Here is a 22,975-nt window from a genome sequence, read left to right on the forward strand (position 1 = left end):
AACACAGAAATGAACCAGGTTTAGCACAGAGAGGCCCGCTTACTGATAGCAGAATAAAGAAAGGTAACTTATATGGTCAACAAAAACCCTATCAAAATCCACACTGGAAATTCAAGAACCCCCGAACCGTCTAACGGTCCGGGGGGAGAACACCAGCCCCCCTAGAGCTTCCAGCAAAGGTCAGGATATAGATTTGGAACAAGCTGGACAAAAATACAAAACCAAAACAAATAGCAAAAAGCAAAAGGCAGACTTAGCTGATATAACTGGAACCAGGATCAGTAGACAAGAGCACAGCAGACTAGCTCTGATAACTACGTTGCCAGGCATTGAACTGAAGGTCCAGGGAGCTTATATAGCAACACCCCTAACTAACGACCCAGGTGCGGATAAAAGGAATGACAGAAAAACCAGAGTAAAAAAACTAGTAACCACTAGAGGGAGCAAAAAGCAAATTCACAACAATTCTCCCTTTTAAAAAAAAATAATTAGTGGGAGATAAATATTGGCAACTCTGCCTCTGTGCCAGTCCTGTGTGTGGCATCTCTCTCTCATTGTGTGCCACCGAAAACCACTGTGTAATACTTGCCCATTTTTTTTGGGGGGGTACATTCTCCCTTTTCAAAAAAAAATTAGTGGGAGATAAATATTGCCAAGTCTGCCTCCGTGCCATTGCTGTGTGTGGCATCTGTCTCTCATTGTGTGCCACCGAAAACCACTGTGTCATACTTGGCCATTTTTTTATTTTTGGGTACATTCTCCCTTTTCAAAAAAAAATAATTAGTGGGAGATAAGTATTGGCAAGTCTGCCTCCGTGCCATTGCTGTGTGTGGCATCTGTCTCTCATTGTGTGGCACCGAAAACCACTGTGTAATACTTGGCCATTTTTTTTGGGGGGGGTACATTCTCCCTTTTCAAAAAAAAAATTAGTGGGAGATAAATATTGGCAAGTCTGCCTCTGTGCCATTGCTGTGTGTGGCATCTGTCTCTCATTGTGTGCCACCGAAAACCACTGTGTAATACTTGGGCCATTTTTTTTGGGGGGGGTACATTCTCCCTTTTCAAAAAAAAAATTAGTGGGAGATAAATATTGCCAAGTCTGCCTCTGTGCCATTGCTGTGTGTGGCATCTGTCTCTCATTGTGTGCCACCGAAAACCACTGTGTAATACTTGGCCATTATTTTATTTTTGGGTACATTCTCCCTTTTCAAAAAAAAAATTAGTGGGAGATAAATATTGCCAAGTCTGCCTCCGTGCCATTGCTTTGTGTGGCATCGGTCTCTCCTTGTGTGCCACCGAAAACCACTGTGTCATACTTGGCCATTTTTTTATTTTTGGGTACATTCTCCCGTTTAAAAAAAAAATAAGAGTGGGAGATTAAGATTGGCATTTCTGCTTGAGTGCTGGTCCTGTGTGTGCCATCTGTCTCAAATTATTGGGGCACAGAAAACCTAGTGTGTAACATTGGGCCTGATTTTCCTTTCAGTGTCAGGCACCTATAAAGGTATATATAAATCCAACAGAAGTTTGAGTTCACCTTATAAGTTGTTTTACAGTAACAAATACCGTTACTTTGGTTACGTTTTGCAAACAATGAGGAAGTCTAGTGGAAGAGGTCGTGGCCGTGGGCGGTCATTGTCAGCTGGTAATGATGGTAGTGGTGGTGGAGCATCAGGTGGTCGTGGTAAAAGCAGTACAGCACCTAAGTCTCGAGTTGTTGAGCCAGGTTCATTGTCTGGCTACACAAGGCCTCGAACGCTCTCTTTTCTGGGAGTAGGAAAACCACTTTTGAAGCCGGAGCAGGAGGAACAAGTATTGGCTTTCATTCCTGCCTCTGCCTCTAGCTCTTTCGCCTCCTCCTCGGAAAGTGCCAAATGTCAGAGCAGTGCATCGTCAGTGGATGCTCCCGGTCAGGAACAAGTCGCTTCCTTGTGTCCTTCACACAGAACAACAGTGAAGGATGCGTCAGTCGACAGAACAGGTTACTCCATGGAGCTCTTTACACATACCGTTCCTGGGTTAGACAGTGAAACAGTTAACAGGCCATGCCCATTCGAAGTTGAATCAGACATGGAGTGCAAAGATGCACAGCCACAGCCAGATTACTATGCTGTTCCTTTGACTCAGACCAGAACATTGCCCTCGCAGTGTACTGAGGCAGAATCAAACCCAGCGGAGACTATGGTGCCCCGTCACGAACGCAATACCACCGGCTTACACGGTGACACAGACGAAGTTGCACACGACATAGAAGAGGAGGTCATAGATGACCCAGTTGTTGACCCCGATTGGCAGCCATTGGGGGAACAGGGTGCAGGCGGCAGTAGTTCTGAAGTGGAGGAGGAGGAGCCGCAGCAGGCATCAACATCACAACAGGTTCCATTTGCCGGGCCCGTATCTGGCAAAAAACGCGTGGCAAAACCAAAAGCAGTTGGAGGACAGCGTGGCCATCCGGTTAAAGAAGCTTAGTCTGCAATGCCTGAAAAGGTATCCGATAGTAGAAAGAGTGCAGTCTGGCATTTTTTTAAACAACATCCAAATGATCAGCGCAAAGTCATCTGTCAAAAATGTTCAACTACCTTAAGCAGAGGTCAGAATCTTAAAAGTCTAAATACAAGTTGCATGCATAGACACTTATCCACCATGCATTTGCAAGCCTGGACTAACTACCAAACGTCCCTAAAGGTTGCAGCACCCTCGGCCAATGAAGCTAGTCAGCAACGCTACATCCCTTCCCTCACTGTCAACCCACCATTTCCCGCACCACCTGCAGTATCTGTGCAGCTTTCGTCGCCAGGCCAAAGCAGTCAGGGAATCACCAGGTTTGCAGTAGGAAACACCGCATGTAGGGCACAGGCAAGAATACCATCTCCAACCCTCTCTCAGTCTGCCATGTCCACCGGCACCACCGCTAGTTCCACGATCTCCAGCTCTCCAGTCCAGCTCACCCTACATGAGACTCTTGTTAGGAAAAGGAAGTACTCATCCTCGCATCCGCGTACACAGGGTTTGAATGCCCACATTGCTAGATTAATCTCATTAGAGATGATGCCCTACCGGTTAGTTGAAAGCGCTGATGGACTACACTGTACCATGCTACGAGCTACCCAGTCGGCACTTCTTTTCTAGAAAAGCCATCCCAGCCCTCCAACAGCATGTTAAAGACCGCATCGTCCATGCACTCAGGCAGTCTGTGACTACAAAAGTGCACCTGACAACAGATGCATGGACCAGTAGGCATGGCCAGGGACGTTACGTGTCCATCACGGCACACTGGGTGAATGTGGTGGATGCAGACTCCACAGGGGACAGCAATATTGGGACAGTTCTGCCTAGCCCACGGTCAAGGAAAGAGTTGGCTGTAGGCGTTCACCCCCCCTCCTCCTCTTCCTCCTCCTCATGCAGAAGCGAGAGCTCGTCCACAGACCGCAGTCGCACATCCACTCCATCCGCAGCTGCCACTGTTGCACACCAGGTGTGCCATTATGGGACAGCTAGTGGCAAGCGTCAGCAGGCTGTATTGGCAATGAAGTGTTTGGGCGACAACAGACACACCGCGGAAGTTCTGTCCGAGTTCTTGCAGAATGAAACTCAGTCATGGCTGGGCACTGTACATCTTGAGGCAGGCAAGGTAGTGAGTGATAATGGAAGGAATTTCATGGCTGCCATAGCCCTTTCCCAACTGAAACACATTCCTTGCCTGGCTCACACCTTAAACCTGGTGGTGCAGTGCTTCCTGAAAAGTTACCCGGGGTTACCCGACCTGCTCCTCAAAGTGCGCAGACTTACATATCCGCTGTTCGCCCGTACACTCCAGCCGTATGCAGAACTATCAGCGGTCTTTGAACCTTCCCCAGCATCGTCTAATCATCGACGTTGCAACAAGGTGGAACTCCACACTGCACATGCTTCAGAGACTGTGCGAACAGAGGCGTGCTGTTATGTTTTTGTGGGAGGATACACATACACGGGCAGGCAGTTGGATGGCAGACATGGAGTTGTCAGGTGTGCAGTGGTCGAAGCTACAAGACCTGTGTCAAGTCCTTCAGTGTTCTGAGGAATGCACACGGCTGGTTAGTGCAGACAACGCCATAATAAGCATGAGCATCCCCCTAATGCGTCTGCTGATGCAAAGTTTGACGCACATAAAGGAGCAGGCGTCTGCAGCCGAGGAAGAGGAAAGCCTTGATGACAGTCAGCCATTGTCTGGTAAGGGCCGTGTAGAGGACGCGGTAGCGGGCGAAGAGGAGGAGGAGGACGAGGAGGATGATGGGGATGAGTACTTTTTGAATGAGGAAGCTTCTCCTGGGCCAACAGAAATTAGTAGCATTGCAAGGCCGGGTTCTGTTTTTTTAAGGGAGACAAGTGACGTAGATTTGCCTGTAACTGCCCCTCCAACCAGCACAACCGCAGATTTGAAAACTGGAACTTTGGCCCACATGGCGGATTATGCCTTACGTATCCTCAAAAGGGACACACGCATTATAAAAATGATGAGCGATGATGATTACTGGTTGGCCTGCATCCTTGACTCTCGCTATAAAGGCAAATTGCAAAATATTATGCCACATGAGAACCTCAAACAAATATTAGCAACCAAACAAGCTACTCTTGTAGACCGTTTGATTCAGGCATTCCCAGCACACAGCGCCGGTGATGGTTCTCACACAAGCTGCAGGGGGCTACATGGCAGAGGTGTTAGAGGTGCACAGATCAGAAGTGGCGTTGGACAGAGGGGTTTTCTGACCAGATTGTGGAGTGATTTCGCAATGACCGCAGACAGGACAGGTACTGCAGCATCTATTCAAAGTGACAGGAGACAACATTTGTCCAGTATGGTTACTAACTATTTTTCATCCCTTATCGATGTTCTCCCTCAACCGTCATTCCCATTTGATTACTGGGCATCCAAATTAGACACCTGGCCTGAATTGGCAGAATATGCATTGCAGGAGCTTGCTTGCCCAGCAGCTAGTGTGCTATCAGAAAGAGTATTCAGTGCTGCTGGTTCAATATTAACCTAAAAAAGGACTCGTCTGGCTACCCAAAATGTGGATTATCTCACCTTCATTAAAATGAACCACTCCTGGATTTCAAATTATTTTGCCCCACCTTTCCCGGCTGACACCTAGCTTTCCTATAAAAATTGCTTGCTTGTAGACTGGTCTTACTGAGTGTTCCAATCTCTTAATTTGCAGCAGCTGTTTGTCCAGCATACGACATGTTTACACCTCCCTCAATGGGAAAACTCCCTCCACGGGGCCGTGGTCTCGCCACTTGGCGCAAGCCCCCGTTACAGTGCTGTTTGTCTGAAGAGGTGGGTGTGCCCGCTTTTGGTCGACGGCACTGCCACTGGGTCCCTCATAGTACAATGTAGTGTCTCTGGCGGTGGTGGTGCGCACCCAACGTCAGACACACCGTTGTAACATGAGGGGCCCTGGGGCGGTACCGCCGGCCACAAGAGAGTTCCCCCCCCCAGCTCAAACTGTGCTCTACCACGTTCAAAATTATCTCGCACAGCTCCACCAATGTTTAGTCTATGCGCTGACATCATTCAATGCCTGGCCCTGACAAACAATACCAATTTGTTGACATCGATGATGCTAGTTAAAGTAGTCTGGGTCAGTGTCCTATATTGACACCAGTAAATAGTAATTTACTGCCAAATTACTTTGTCATAAACTCTGCAGATGAGCCCACCCCTGTACCTAAGCATGCCACCCTTTTTTAATTTATTGTTGTTTTGCGAGACATTAACATCTATTTATTTTTTGGGAGTACTAACTGTGTCAGACACTCCTTGCAATACTCCTCCACTGACCACAATGCTGCCTGTGTATCCATGTAACCGATTTAAAACTGCCATGAGCCTATTGTTTGTTATTTTAGGCCTTCGTTAGCCTGTCTGCGGTCCCTTCTTGCAATACTCCTCCTCCGCTGACCACAAAGCTGCTTGTGAATCCATGTAACCGATTTAAAACTGCCATGAGCCTATTGTTTGTTATTTGAGGCCTTTGTTAGCCTGTCTGCGGTCCCTACTTGCAATACTCCTCCACTGACCACAATGCTGCCTGGAGTGCCTGCCTGTGTATCCATGTAACCGATTTAAAACTGCCATGAGCCTATTGTTTGTTATTTTAGGCCTTTGTTAGCCTGTCTGCGGTCCCTACTTGCAATACTCCTCCACTGACCAAAATGCTGCCTGGAGTGCCTGCCTGTGTATCCATGTAACCGATTTAAAACTGCCATGAGCCTATTGTTTGTTATTTTAGGCCTTTGATAGCCTGTCTGCGGTCCCTACTTGCAATACTCCTCCACTGACCACAATGCTGCCTGGAGTGCCTGCCTGTGTATCCATGTAACCGATTTAAAACTGCCATGAGCCTATTGTTTGTTATTTTAGGCCTTTGTTAGCCTGTCTGCGGTCCCTACTTGCAATACTCCTCCACTGACCACAATGCTGCCTGGAGTGCCTGCCTGTGTATCCATGTAACCGATTTAAAACTGCCATGAGCCTATTGTTTGTTATGTTAGGCCTTCGTTAGCCTGTCTGCGGTCCCTTCTTGCAATACTCCTCCTCCGCTGACCACAAAGCTGCCTGTGTATCCATGTAACCGATTTAAAACTGCCATGAGCCTATTGTTTGTTATTTTAGGCCTTTGTTAGCCTGTCTGCGGTCCCTTCTTGCAATACTCCTCCTCCGCTGACCACAAAGCTGCCTGTGTATCCATGTAACCGATTTAAAACTGCCATGAGCCTATTGTTTGTTATTTTAGGCCTTCGTTAGCCTGTCTGCGGTCCCTTCTTGCAATACTCCTCCTCCGCTGACCACAAAGCTGCCTGTGTATCCATGTAACCGATTTAAAACTGCCATGAGCCTATTGTTTGTTATTTTAGGCCTTTGATAGCCTGTCTGCGGTCCCTACTTGCAATACTCCTCCACTGACCACAATGCTGCCTGGAGTGCCTGCCTGTGTATCCATGTAACCGATTTAAAACTGCCATGAGCCTATTGTTTGTTATTTTAGGCCTTCGTTAGCCTGTCTGCGGTCCCTTCTTGCAATACTCCTCCTCCGCTGACCACAAAGCTGCCTGTGTATCCATGTAACCGATTTAAAACTGCCATGAGCCTATTGTTTGTTATTTTAGGCCTTTGACAGCCTGTCTGCGGTCCCTTCTTGCAATACTCCCCCACTGACCACACCAATGCTGCCCGTGTACCCCTGGAACCTATTTAAAAGTTCATAGAGCCTAGTTATATATTTTATTTACTATTAATAAGGCCATGATGGACTACGCTGTACCACGCTACAAGCTAACCAGTCGACACTTCTTTTGCGAGAAAAGCCATCCCAACCCTCCACCAGCATGTAAAAGACCGCATTGTCCATGCACTCTGGCAATCTGTGAGTACAAAGGTGCACCTGACAACAGACGCATGGACCTTTAGGCATGGCCACGGAAGATTACGTGTCCATTACGGCGCAATGGGTTAATGTGGTGGATGCATGGTCCACAGGGGACAGCCTACTAAGTCTGTCTGCAGTCCCTAATTCAAATTGTCCTCCACTGTCTAAATCGGAGCTTCAACCTTCTGGCTTTCGGCCTATAGTATCAGAAATTAAACTGCATTTGGCCTTCAACTTTGGTTACGGCCTACTAACGGTGTCTGCCCCTCCCTGGTGTTGACCTCCACTGTATAAAGCTGAGCTTCAACCTTCTGGCTCTCATTAAGTGCTGTTTTTTAAAAAACTTGGTGGTTACAGCCTACTAACGGTGTCTGCCCCTCCCTGGTGTTTGTCCTCAACTGAATAAAGCTGAGCTTCAACCTTCTGGCTCTCATTAAGTGCTGTTTTTTAAAAACTTGGTGGTTAGGGCCTACTAACGGTGTCTGCCGCTCCCTGGTGTTTGTCCTCAACTGAATAAAGCTGAGCTTCAACCTTCTGGCTCTCATTAAGTGCTGTTTTTAAAAAAACTTGGTGGTTACAGCCTACTAATGGTGTCTGCCCCTCCCTGGTGTTTGCCCTCAACTGAATAAAGCTGAGCTTTAACCTTCTGGCTTTCGGCCTATAGTATCAGATATTAAACTGCATTTGGCCTTCAACTTTGGTTACGGCCTACTAACGGTGTCTGCCCCTCCCTGGTGTTGACCTCCACTGTATAAAGCTGAGCTTCAACCTTCTGGCTCTCATTAAGTGCTGTTTTTTTAAAAACTTGGTGGTTAGGGCCTACTAATGGTGTCTGCCGCTCCCTGGTGTTTGTCCTCAACTGAATAAAGCTGAGCTTCAACCTTCTGGCTCTCATTAAGTGCTGTTTTTTAAAAAACTTGGTGGTTACAGCCTACTAACGGTGTCTGCCCCTCCCTGGTGTTTGCCCTCAACTGAATAAAGCTGAGCTTCAACCTTCTGGCTTTTGGCCTATAGTATCAGATATTAAACTGCATTTGGCCTTCAACTTTGGTTACGGTCTACTAACGGTGTCTGCCCCTCCCTGGTGTTGACCTCCACTGTATAAAGCTGAGCTTCAGCCTTCTGGCTCTCATTAAGTGCTGTTTTTTAAAACCTTGGTGGTTAGGGCCTACTAACGGTGTCTGCCCCTCCCTGGTGTTGTCCTCCACTGTATAAAGCTGAGCTTCAGTCTTTAGGCTTTTGGCCTAAAGTATCAGATATTAAACTGCATTTGGCCTATTAGTGTGTTTGGGCCCTTAAAACAGTGTCTGCTGCTCCTGGGTTTGCTACTCCACTGAACAAAGCAATGCCGCCTGTTTAGTCCTGTTACCAATTTTGAACTGCATTTAGCCTACTTTATTCTTTGGCCCTATATCTCTTTCCTCCTCATCCTGCCCATTGCCCAGCCACTGCTAGATGAGTCTGCTGGTACATTGACCTAGACCACTACATTCCCCTTGCACTCTACACAGTCTGAATCTGACCCTGCTGAAAGTAAGGTTCCCCTTCCCGCATGTTATACCACCTTACACAGGGACAAAGAGGAAGGTGCAGATGAAAGTGCAGGTTCCTTCATCAGGTTGGGGGGGCATACTCGTTGGCGACGTCACTGGCACAGGGCCCCTCAGAGTACGCAAAAGTGTCGCTGCTGGTGGGAGGCGCCCCCGCCATGCAAACACACCGCTGTACTTTGAGGGGCCCTGTGCCAGTGCCAATGCGAACGAGTGGCCCCCCCCTGCTTGCTCAGGATCACAGCACTTGCAACGTTGAAATACTTACCTCTCCCTGCTCCACCGCCATGACGTAGTCCACGATTCCTGGGCCCACTAAAACCTTGAACCAGCCCTACCCCCCACAACTTTTGCCAAATGACCCCCAAGTTCCAATGAACAACTATTATTATAAAGTTAATTAAGATTGACAAGCTTCAGAAACAAGAATGGATGTTTTTGGCATTAAAATGGGCACCGTAGGTGTTTTCCTGGCCTCCACTCACTGCCGACTATGCTTCCCAATTGACATGCATTGGGTTTCGTGTTTCGGTCGATCCCCGACTTTTAGCGATAATCGGCCAACTGCACTCGACTCGACTCTGGACAAAGTCGGGTTTCACAAAACCCGACTCGATCTTTAAAAAATGAAAGTCGCTCAACCTTAGATAGAAGGAATGAGATATATAGATAGATAGAAGGAATGAGACAGATAGATAGATAGAAGGAATGAGATAGATAGATCGATAGAAGGAATGAGATAGATAGAAGGAATTAGATAGATATAGAATAAATTAGATTGATAGAAGGAATGAAATAGATAAATAGATAGATAGAAGGAATGAGATAGATAGATAGACAGATAGATAGATAAAAGGATTGAGATAGATAGATAGATAGATAGATAGATAGATAGATAGATAGATAGATAGATAGAAGGAATTGGATAGATAGATATATAGTTAGATAGATAGATAGATAGATAGATAGATAGATAGATAGATAGATAGATAGATAGAAGGAATTGGATAGATAGATATATAGTTAGATAGATAGATAGATAGATAGATAGATAGATAAAAGGAATGAGATAGATAGATAGATAGATAGATAGATAGATAGATAGAAGGAATTAGATAGATAGAATAAATGAGATAGATAGAAGGAATGAGATAGATAGAAAGAAGGAATGTGATAGATAGATAGATAGATAAATACATAGAAGGAATGAGATAGATAGAAGAAATGCAATAGACAGATAGATAGATAAAAGAATTGTGATAGATAGATAGAAGGAATGAGATAGAGAGATGAAAAGAGAAAGATAGATAGATAGCAATGAGATAGATAGAAATGAAATACATAGATAGATAGATAGATAGAGAAATGAGATAGATAGATAAATGGAATGAAATGCATGGATGGATAGAAGGAATGAGATAGATAGATAGATAGATAGATAGATAGATAGATAGATAGGAATGAGATAGAAAGAAGAAATGAGATCAATAGATAAATAGGCAGAAGGAATGAGATAGATAGATAGATAGATAGATAGATAGATAGATAGATAGATAGATAGATAGATAGAAGAAATGAGATAGATAGAAGGAATGAGATATAAAGATAGATAGAAGGAATGAGATAGATAGAAGGAATTAGATAGATATAGAATAAATTAGATTGATAGAATGAAATATAAATGAGAAAGATAGATAAATGGAATGAAATGCATGGATAGATAGAAGGAATGAGATAGATAGATAGATAGATAGATAGATAGATAGATAGATAGATAGATAGATAGATAGATAGATAGATAGGAATGAGATAGAAAGAAGAAATGAGATCAATAGATAAATAGGCAGAAGGAATGAGATAGATAGATAGATAGATAGATAGATAGATAGAAGAAATGAGATAGATAGAAGGAATGAGATATATAGATAGATAGAAGGAATGAGACAGATAGATAGATAGATAGATAGATAGATAGATAGATAGATAGAAGGAATGAGATAGATAGATCGATAGAAGGAATGAGATAGATAGAAGGAATTAGATAGATATAGAATAAATTAGATTGATAGAAGGAATGAAATAGATAAATAGATAGATAGAAGGAATGAGATAGATAGATAGACAGATAGATAGATAAAAGGATTGAGATAGATAGATAGATAGATAGATAGATAGATAGATAGATAGATAGAAGGAATTGGATAGATAGATATATAGTTAGATAGATAGATAGATAGATAGATAGATAGATAGATAGATAGATAAAAGGAATGAGATAGATAGATAGATAGAAGGAATTAGATAGATAGAATAAATGAGATAGATAGAAGGAATGAGATAGATAGAAAGAAGGAATGTGATAGATAGATAGATAAATACATAGAAGGAATGAGATAGATAGAAGAAATGCAATAGACAGATAGATAGATAAAAGAATTGTGATAGATAGATAGAAGGAATGAGATAGAGAGATGAAAAGAGAAAGATAGATAGATAGCAATGAGATAGATAGAAATGAAATACATAGATAGATAGAGAAATGAGATAGATAGATAAATGGAATGAAATGCATGGATAGATAGAAGGAATGAGATAGATAGATAGATAGATAGATAGATAGATAGATAGATAGATAAGAATGAGATAGAAAGAAGAAATGAGATCAATAGATAAATAGGCAGAAGGAATGAGATAGATAGATAGATAGAAGAAATGAGATAGATAGAAGGAATGAGATATAAAGATAGATAGAAGGAATGAGATAGATAGAAGGAATTAGATAGATATAGAATAAATTAGATTGATAGAATGAAATAGATAAATAGATAGATAGAAGGAATGAGATAGATAGATAGATAGATAGATAGATAGACGGATAGATAGATAAAAGGATTGAGATAGATAGATAGAAGGAATTGGATAGATAGATAGAATAAATGATATAGATAGATAGATAGAAGGAATGAGATAGATAGATGGAAAGAAGGAATGTGATAGAAAGATAGATAATTAGAGGGAATGGGATAGATAGAAGGAATGCAATAGACAGATAGATAGATAGATAGACAGACAGATAGATAGATAAAAGGATTGAGATAGATAGATAGATAGATAGAAGGAATTGGATGGATAGATAGAATAAATGATATAGATAGATAGATAGATAGATAGATAGATAGATAGATAGATAGAAGGAATGAGATAGATAGATGGAAAGAAGGAATGTGATAGATAGAAAGATAGATAATTAGAGGGAATGAGATAGAAGGAATGCGATAGACAGATAGATTGAAAGATAGAAGAAATGTGATAGATAGAAGGAATGAGATAGATAGATAGAAGGAATGAGAGATAGATAGTAGGAATGAGATAGAAAGATAGATGAATGAAATGAGATAGATAGATAGATAGATAGATAGATAGATAGAAGGAATGAGATAGATAGAAGGAATGAGATAGAATGATAGAAGAAATGAGATAGAAAGATAGATAGAAAGAAGAAATTAGATAGATAGAAGGAATGAGAGAGATAGATATATAAATACATAGAAAGATAGAAGAAATGAGATAGATAGAATGAATGAGATAGATATATAGATAGATAGCAGGAATGAGATAGAAAGATAGGTGGATGAAACGAGAAAGATAGACAGAAGAAATTAGATACATAGATAGAAAGATAGATACAAGGAGCAAGATTGATAGACAGATAGATATATAGATAGATAGATAGATAGATAGATAGATAGATAGATAGATAGATGGAATGAGACAGATAGATAGAATAAATGAGATAGATAGAAGGAATGAGATAGATAGATAGAAAGAAGGAATGTGATAGATAGATAGATAAATAGATAGATAGATAGATAGATAGATAGATAGATAGATAGATAAATACATAGAAGGAATGAGATAGATAGAAGAAATGCAACAGACAGATAGATAGATAAAAGAATTGTGATAGATAGATAGAAGGAATGAGATAGAGAGATGAAATGAGAAAGATAGATAGATAGCAATGAGATAGATAGAAATGAAATACATAGATAGATAGAGAAATGAGATAGATAGATAAATGGAATGAAATGCATGGATAGATAGAAGGAATGAGATAGATAGATAGATAGATAGATAGATAGATAGATAGGAATGAGATAGAAAGAAGAAATGAGATCAATAGATAAATAGGCAGAAGGAATGAGATAGATAGATAGATAGATAGATAGATAGATAGATAGAAGAAATGAGATAGATAGAAGGAATGAGATATAAAGATAGATAGAAGGAATGAGATAGATAGAAGGAATTAGATAGATATAGAATAAATTAGATTGATAGAATGAAATAGATAAATAGATAGATAGAAGGAATGAGATAGATAGATAGATAGATAGATAGATAGATAGATAGATAAGAATGAGATAGAAAGAAGAAATGAGATCAATAGATAAATAGGCAGAAGGAATGAGATAGATAGATAGATAGAAGAAATGAGATAGATAGAAGGAATGAGATATAAAGATAGATAGAAGGAATGAGATAGATAGAAGGAATTAGATAGATATAGAATAAATTAGATTGATAGAATGAAATAGATAAATAGATAGATAGAAGGAATGAGATAGATAGATAGATAGATAGATAGATAGATAGACGGATAGATAGATAAAAGGATTGAGATAGATAGATAGAAGGAATTGGATAGATAGATAGAATAAATGATATAGATAGATAGATAGAAGGAATGAGATAGATAGATGGAAAGAAGGAATGTGATAGAAAGATAGATAATTAGAGGGAATGGGATAGATAGAAGGAATGCAATAGACAGATAGATAGATAGATAGATAGACAGACAGATAGATAGATAAAAGGATTGAGATAGATAGATAGATAGATAGAAGGAATTGGATGGATAGATAGAATAAATGATATAGATAGATAGATAGATAGATAGATAGATAGATAGATAGATAGATAGAAGGAATGAGATAGATAGATGGAAAGAAGGAATGTGATAGATAGAAAGATAGATAATTAGAGGGAATGAGATAGAAGGAATGCGATAGACAGATAGATTGAAAGATAGAAGAAATGTGATAGATAGAAGGAATGAGATAGATAGATAGAAGGAATGAGAGATAGATAGTAGGAATGAGATAGAAAGATAGATGAATGAAATGAGATAGATAGATAGATAGATAGATAGATAGATAGAAGGAATGAGATAGATAGAAGGAATGAGATAGAATGATAGAAGAAATGAGATAGAAAGATAGATAGAAAGAAGAAATTAGATAGATAGAAGGAATGAGAGAGATAGATATATAAATACATAGAAAGATAGAAGAAATGAGATAGATAGAATGAATGAGATAGATATATAGATAGATAGCAGGAATGAGATAGAAAGATAGGTGGATGAAACGAGAAAGATAGACAGAAGAAATTAGATACATAGATAGAAAGATAGATACAAGGAGCAAGATTGATAGACAGATAGATATATAGATAGATAGATAGATAGATAGATAGATAGATAGATAGATAGATGGAATGAGACAGATAGATAGAATAAATGAGATAGATAGAAGGAATGAGATAGATAGATAGAAAGAAGGAATGTGATAGATAGATAGATAAATAGATAGATAGATAGATAGATAGATAGATAGATAGATAGATAGATAGATAGATAGATAGATAGATAAATACATAGAAGGAATGAGATAGATAGAAGAAATGCAACAGACAGATAGATAGATAAAAGAATTGTGATAGATAGATAGAAGGAATGAGATAGAGAGATGAAATGAGAAAGATAGATAGATAGCAATGAGATAGATAGAAATGAAATACATAGATAGATAGAGAAATGAGATAGATAGATAAATGGAATGAAATGCATGGATAGATAGAAGGAATGAGATAGATAGATAGATAGATAGATAGATAGATAGATAGATAGGAATGAGATAGAAAGAAGAAATGAGATCAATAGATAAATAGGCAGAAGGAATGAGATAGATAGATAGATAGATAGATAGATAGATAGATAGAAGAAATGAGATAGATAGAAGGAATGAGATATAAAGATAGATAGAAGGAATGAGATAGATAGAAGGAATTAGATAGATATAGAATAAATTAGATTGATAGAATGAAATAGATAAATAGATAGATAGAAGGAATGAGATAGATAGATAGATAGATAGATAGATAGATAGATAGATAGATAGACGGATAGATAGATAAAAGGATTGAGATAGATAGATAGAAGGAATTGGATAGATAGATAGAATAAATAATATAGATAGATAGATAGAAGGAATGAGATAGATAGATGGAAAGAAGGAATGTGATAGAAAGATAGATAATTAGAGGGAATGGGATAGATAGAAGGAATGCAATAGACAGATAGATAGATAGACAGACAGATAGATAGATAAAAGGATTGAGATAGATAGATAGATAGAAGGAATTGGATGGATAGATAGAATAAATGATATAGATAGATAGATAGATAGATAGATAGAAGGAATGAGATAGATAGATGGAAAGAAGGAATGTGATAGATAGAAAGATAGATAATTAGAGGGAATGAGATAGAAGGAATGCGATAGACAGATAGATAGAAAGATAGAAGAAATGTGATAGATAGAAGGAATGAGATAGATAGATAGAAGGAATGAGAGATAGATAGTAGGAATGAGATAGAAAGATAGATAAATGAAATGAGATAGATAGATAGATAGATAGATAGATAGAAGGAATGAGATAGATAGAAGGAATGAGATAGAATGATAGAAGAAATGAGATAGAAAGATAGATAGATAGAAAGAAGAAATTAGATAGATAGAAGGAATGAGAGAGATAGATATATAAATACATAGAAAGATAGAAGAAATGAGATAGATAGATAGATAGATAGATAGATAGATAGAATGAATGAGATAGATATATAGATAGATAGCAGGAATGAGATAGAAAGATAGGTGGATGAAACGAGAAAGATAGACAGAAGAAATTAGATACATAGATAGAAAGATAGATACAAGGAACAAGATTGATAGACAGATAGATATATAGATAGATAGATAGATAGATAGATAGATGGAATGAGACAGAAAGATAGAATAAATGAGATAGATAGAAGGAATGAGATAGATAGATAGAAAGAAGGAATGTGATAGATAGATAGATAGATAGATAGATAGATAGATAGATAGATAAATACATAGAAGGAATGAGATAGATAGAAGAAATGCAACAGACAGATAGATAGATAAAAGAATTGTGATAGATAGATAGAAGGAATGAGATAGAGAGATGAAATGAGAAAGATAGATAGATAGCAATGAGATAGATAGAAATGAAATACATAGATAGATAGAGAAATGAGATAGATAGATAAATGGAATGAAATGCATGGATAGATAGAAGGAATGAGATAGATAGATAGATAGATAGATAGATAGATAGATAGGAATGAGATAGAAAGAAGACATGAGATCAATAGATAAATAGGCAGAAGGAATGAGATAGATAGATAGATAGATAGATAGATAGATAGATAGATAGATAGATAGATAGAAGAAATGAGATAGATAGAAGGAATGAGATATATAGATAGATAGAAGGAATGAGACAGATAGATAGATAGATAGATAGATAGATAGATAGATAGATAGAAGGAATGAGATAGATAGATCGATAGAAGGAATGAGATAGATAGAAGGAATTAGATAGATATAGAATAAATTAGATTGATTGAAGGAATGAAATAGATAAATAGATAGATAGAAGGAATGAGATAGATAGACAGATAGATAGATAAAAGGATTGAGATAGATAGATAGATAGATAGATAGAAGGAATTGGATAGATAGATAGATAAATACATAGAAGGAATGAGATAGATAGAAGAAATGCAATAGACAGATAGATAGATAAAAGAATTGTGATAGATAGATAGAAGGAATGAGATAGAGAGATGAAAAGAGAAAGATAGACAGATAGCAATGAGATAGATAGAAATGAAATACATAGATAGATAGAGAAATGAGATAGATAGATAAATGGAATGAAATGCATGGATAGATAGAAGGAATGAGATAGATAGATAGATAGGAATGAGATAGAAAGAAGAAATGAGATCAATAGATAAATAGGCAGAAGGAATGAGATAGATAGATAGATAGATAGATAGATAGATAGATAGATAGAAGAAATGAGATAGATAGAAGGAATGAGATATAAAGATAGATAGAAGGAATGAGATAGATAGAAGGAATTAGATAGATATAGAATAAATTAGATTGATAGAATGAAATAGATAAATAGATAGATAGAAGGAATGAGATAGATAGATAGATAGAAAGATAGATAGATAGATAGATAGATAGACGGATAGATAGATAAAAGGATTGAGATAGATAGATAGAAGGAATTGGATAGATAGATAGAATAAATGATATAGATAGATAGATAGAAGGAATGAGATAGATAGATGGAAAGAAGGAATGTGATAGAAAGATAGATAATTAGAGGGAATGGGATAGATAGAAGGAATGCAATAGACAGATAGATAGATAGATAGATAGACAGACAGATAGATAGATAAAAGGATTGAGATAGATAGATAGATAGATAGATAGATAGATAGATAGATAGATAGATAGAAGGAATTGGATAGATAGATAGAATAAATGATATAGATAGATAGATAGAAGGAATGAGATAGATAGATGGAAAGAAGGAATGTGATAGATAGAAAGATAGATAATTAGAGGGAATGAGATAGAAGGAATGCGATAGACAGATATATAGAAAGATAGAAGAAATGTGATAGATAGAAGGAATGAGATAGATAGATAGAAGGCATGAGAGATAGATAGTAGGAATGAGATAGAAAGATAGATGAATGAAATGAGATAGAAAGATAGATAGATAGATAGATAGATAGATAGATAGATAGATAGATAGATATATAGATAGAAGGAATGAGATAGATAGAAGGAATGAGATAGAATGATAGATAGAAGAAATGAGATAGAAAGATAGATAGATAGAAAGAAGAAATTAGATAGATAGAAGGAATGAGAGAGATAGATATATAAATACATAGAAAGATAGAAGAAATGAGATAGATAGATAGATAGATAGATAGAATGAATGAGATAGATATATAGATAGATAGCAGGAATGAGATAGAAAGATAGGTGGATGAAACGAGAAAGATAGACAGAAGAAATTAGATACATAGATAGAAAGATAGATACAAGGAACAAGATTGATAGACAGATAGATAGATAGATAGATAGATAGATAGATAGATAGATAGATAGATAGATGGAATGAGACAGATAGATAGAATAAATGAGATAGATAAATAGATAGATAAATAGATAGATAGATAGATAGATAGATAGATAGAAGGAATGAGCTAGAAAGATAGATAGATACAGTAGAAAGATAGATAGAAGAAATGAGATAGAAGGAATGAGATAGAAAGATAGATAGACAGATAGAAGAAATGAGATAGATAGATAGATAGATAGATAGATAGATAGATAGATAGATAGAAGGAATGAGATAGATAGATAGATAGATAGATAGATAGATAGATAGATAGATAGAAGGAATGAGAAAGATAGATCGATAGAAGGAATTAGATAGATAGATAGATAGATAGAAGGAATGAGATAGATAGATAGATAGATAGATAGATAGATAGATAGATAGAAGGAATTAGATAGATAAATAGATAGATAGAATAAATGAGATAGATAGAAAGATAGATAGATAGATAAAAGGAATGAGATAGATACATGGAAAGAAGGAATGTGATAGATAGAAAGATACTTAGAGGGAATGAGATAGTTAGAAGGAATGCGATAGACAGAGAGAAAGATAGAAGAAATGTGATAGATAGAAGTAATGGGATAGATAGATAGATAGATAGATAGATAGATAGATAGATAGATAGATAGTAGGAATAAGATAGAAAGATAGATGAATGAAATGAGATAGATAGACAGATTGAAGGAATGAGATAGATAGATAGATAGATAGATAGATAGAAGGAATGAGGTAGAACGATAGAAGAAATGAGATAGAAAGATAGATAGATAGAAAGAAGAAATTAGATAGATAGATAGATAGATAGAAGGAATGAGATAGATAGATAGAAGGAATGAGAGAGAGAGATATATAGATACATAGAAAGATAGAAGAAATGAGATAGATAGATAGAAGGAATGAGATAGAGAGATAGATACATAGATAGAAGGAATGAGAGAGATAGATATATAAATACGTAGAAAGATATATAGAAGAAATGAGATACATAGATAGATAGAAAGATAGATAGATAGAAGGAACAAGATTGATAGACAGATAGATTGATAGATGGAATTTGATAGATAGATAGATAGATAGATAGAAAGAAGGAATTAGATAGATAGAATAAATGAGATGGATAGATAGATAGATAGATAGAAGGAATGAGCTAGAAAGATAGATAGATAGATACAGTAGAAAGATAGATAGAAGAAATGAGATAGATAGGAATGAGATAGAAAGATTGATAGATAGAGAGATAGAAGAAATGAGATAGATAGATAGATAGATAGATAGATGGAATGAGATAGATAGATAGATAGATAGATAGATAGATAGATAGAAATGATGTAGATTGAAGAAATGAGATCAATACATAAATAGACAGAAGGAATGAGATAGATAGATAGATAGATAGATAGATAGATAAAATAGAAGAAATGAGATAGATAGAAGGAATGAGATACATAGATAGATAGATAGATAGATAGATAGATAGAAAGAAGAAATTAGATAGATAGATAGATAGATAGATAGATAGAAAGAATGAGATAGAGAGATAGATAGATAGATAGATAGAAGGAATGAGATATATAGATAGATAGAAGGAATGTGATAGATAGAAAGACACTTAGAGGGAATGAGATAGATAGAAGGAATGCGATAGACAGATAGAGAGAAAGATAGAAGAAATGTGATAGATAGATAGATAGAAGGAATGGGATAGATATATAGATAGATAGATAGATAGTAGGAATAAGATAGAAAGATAGATGAATGAAATGAGATAGATAGACAGATTGAAGGAATGAGATAGATAGATAGATAGATAGATAGATAGATAGAAGGAATGAGGTAGAACGATAGAAGAAATGAGATAGAAAGATAGATAGATAGAAAGAAGAAATTAGATAGAAAGATAGATGGAATGAGATAGAGAGATAGATCGATAGAAGGAATGAGAGAGATATATATAAATACGTAGAAAGATAGAAGAAATGAGATAGATAGATAGAAGGAATGAGATAGAGAGATAGATACATAGATAGAAGGAATGAGAGAGATAGATATATAAATACATAGAAAGATATATAGAAGAAATTATATACATAGATAGATAGAAAGATAGATAGATAGATAGATAGATAGATAGATAGATAGATAGATAGATAGAAGGAACAAGATTGATAGACAGATAGATAGATGGAATTAGATAGATAGATAGATAGATAGATAGATAGATAGAAGGAATTAGATAGATAGATAGATAGAATAAATGAGATGGATAGATAGATAGATAGATAGATAGAAGGAATGAGCTAGAAAGATAGATAGATACAGTAGAAAGATAGATAGAAGAAATGAGATAGATAGGAATGAGATAGAAAGATTGATAGATAGATAGAAGAAATGAGATAGATAGATAGATAGATAGATAGATAGATAGATAGATAGATAGATAGATGGAATGAGATAGATAGATAGAAATGATATAGATAGAAGAAATGAGATCAATACATAAATAGACAGAAGGAATGAGATAGATAGATAGATAGATAGATAGATAGATAGAAAGAAGAAATTAGATAGATAGATTAGATTAGATAGATAGATAGATAGATAGATAGATAGATAGATAGAAGGAATGAGATAGAGAGATAGATAGAAGGAATGAGGTAGATAGAAAAAATGAGATAGATAGATAGATAGAAAAAATGAGATAGATAGATAGAAGGAATGAGATAGATAGATAGATAGAAGGAATGAGATATATAGATAGATAGAAGGAATTAGATAGATAGATAGATAGATAGATAGATAGAAGGAATGAGATAGATAGATAGAAAGAAGGAATGTGATAGATAGATAAATAAATAGAAGGAATGAGATAGATAGAAGAAATGCGATAGACAGATAGACAGATAGATAGAAGAAATGTGATAGATAGATAGAAGGAATTAGATAGATAGATAAAAGGAATGAGATAGATAGATAGATAGATCGATAGGAATGAGATAGATAGAAATGAGATACATGGATAGATAGAGAAATGAGACAGATAGATAGATAAATGGAATGAAATGCATGGATAGATAGAAGGAATGAGCTAGATAGATAGATAAAAGGAATGAGATAGATAGATAGATGGATAGATAAATAGATAGATAGATAGATAGATAGATAGATAGATAGATAGGAATGAGATAGATAGAAGAAATGAGATCAATAGATAAATAGACAGAAGGAATGAGATAGATAGATAGAAGAAATGAGATAGATAGAAGGAATGAGATATATAGATAGATAGAAGGAATGAGACCGATAGATAGACAGAACGAATGAGATAGATATATCGATAGAAGGAATGAGATAGATAGAAAGAAGGAATTATCTCCCCCCTTTATAGTCTTGCCTTGCTGGGCATCATTATGCATTTTGATTTGGTCCATTTAAACATCACCTGGATAGCAGTTGGTTTCATTGTCCTTTATATCGCAGTCATTCCATCATTATTTGGGTGCTTTTGCATTTGTCCTTATGGTCGCCTTACATAGGTGCTCTTATATTTGTTTCCATGGTTGCCTTATCATGATTCTTTCTCCTGCTGTCCCTTTGAAAAATTTTTTTTTTTTTTTTAATACACGGGGAATAAGTATAACATTATTTCACTTCTTATTTCATTATGCCTATATATGTGTGCAGATATCACACTCATTGTTTGCATATATCAATGTGTACTTAGATCCCTTTTGCTGTCCACACTTGAATGCTGCTTGTCTTCTATTATGCTGCTAAATGCCCCAATGTCTCCCCCTAGTGTTGCCTTCCCGCATGTGCATCTGCACTATGACGACGGCATACACTTCTGGCTATAGCCACTTCCTGAATGCTCCATGCGGCGGCCTCCATTGTGAGTCACATCTGAACTGCACACCGTTCTGTATTTGATTCATTTCATTTCGCTTATATTAACCTCAGAATGGGCGTACCCTCTCACTTCCCCTGACGAAGCTGCGCCTGCAGCGATACGCGTGGGGCTTCAGCCTCACCCCTTAGCCCGTCTCCTGTCTTTCTCAGGCATCTGGGTTCATTGCTCAGCGTTGGTATTGTCCTTGCTGGACACTTTTTTCCTCTGTTTCAGCTTACTTACTATTATGTATTCATTAGGCTGCATTTGCATTACTTTGCACTCTAGATAATATGGGGTTGCCAGTGCACACCTGATTGAGGTTTTTTGCTTACAACAGAAGCCCAGACTAACATGCCAATACTGATATCTTTATCATCCTGGGCAAACAGCATGCTCATTTAACACTTTATATTTCCATACTTAATACACTGAACTGCAGTAATTTCATCACTTGACTATCCGCCAGTGTATTATTATAAGTCAATATATATCTCTGTTCAGTCCTTTACATTTTCATATGTTCATGCATGCTATATTGAGCCATTATCTGTATAGATAGGAGACATTGTGTATTTTTCTTGCACTTTATTGTTGTGTCTGTCATTCCATGGCATATGTGCTTAGGGGTGGTAGTTCATGGTTCTGTATTCAGGCCTTTTTAAATGGTTTTATTGTATTTGTCTTTTTTGAGGTATAATAAACATTTTTTAGATTTTTTGTATATTCTATGGGTGTGCATACCGTTATTGGCCTAGTCTTTT

This window comes from Ranitomeya variabilis, chromosome 3 (genome assembly GCF_051348905.1).
Source record: "Ranitomeya variabilis isolate aRanVar5 chromosome 3, aRanVar5.hap1, whole genome shotgun sequence".
In the NCBI taxonomy this organism is placed as follows: Eukaryota; Metazoa; Chordata; class Amphibia; order Anura; family Dendrobatidae; genus Ranitomeya; species Ranitomeya variabilis.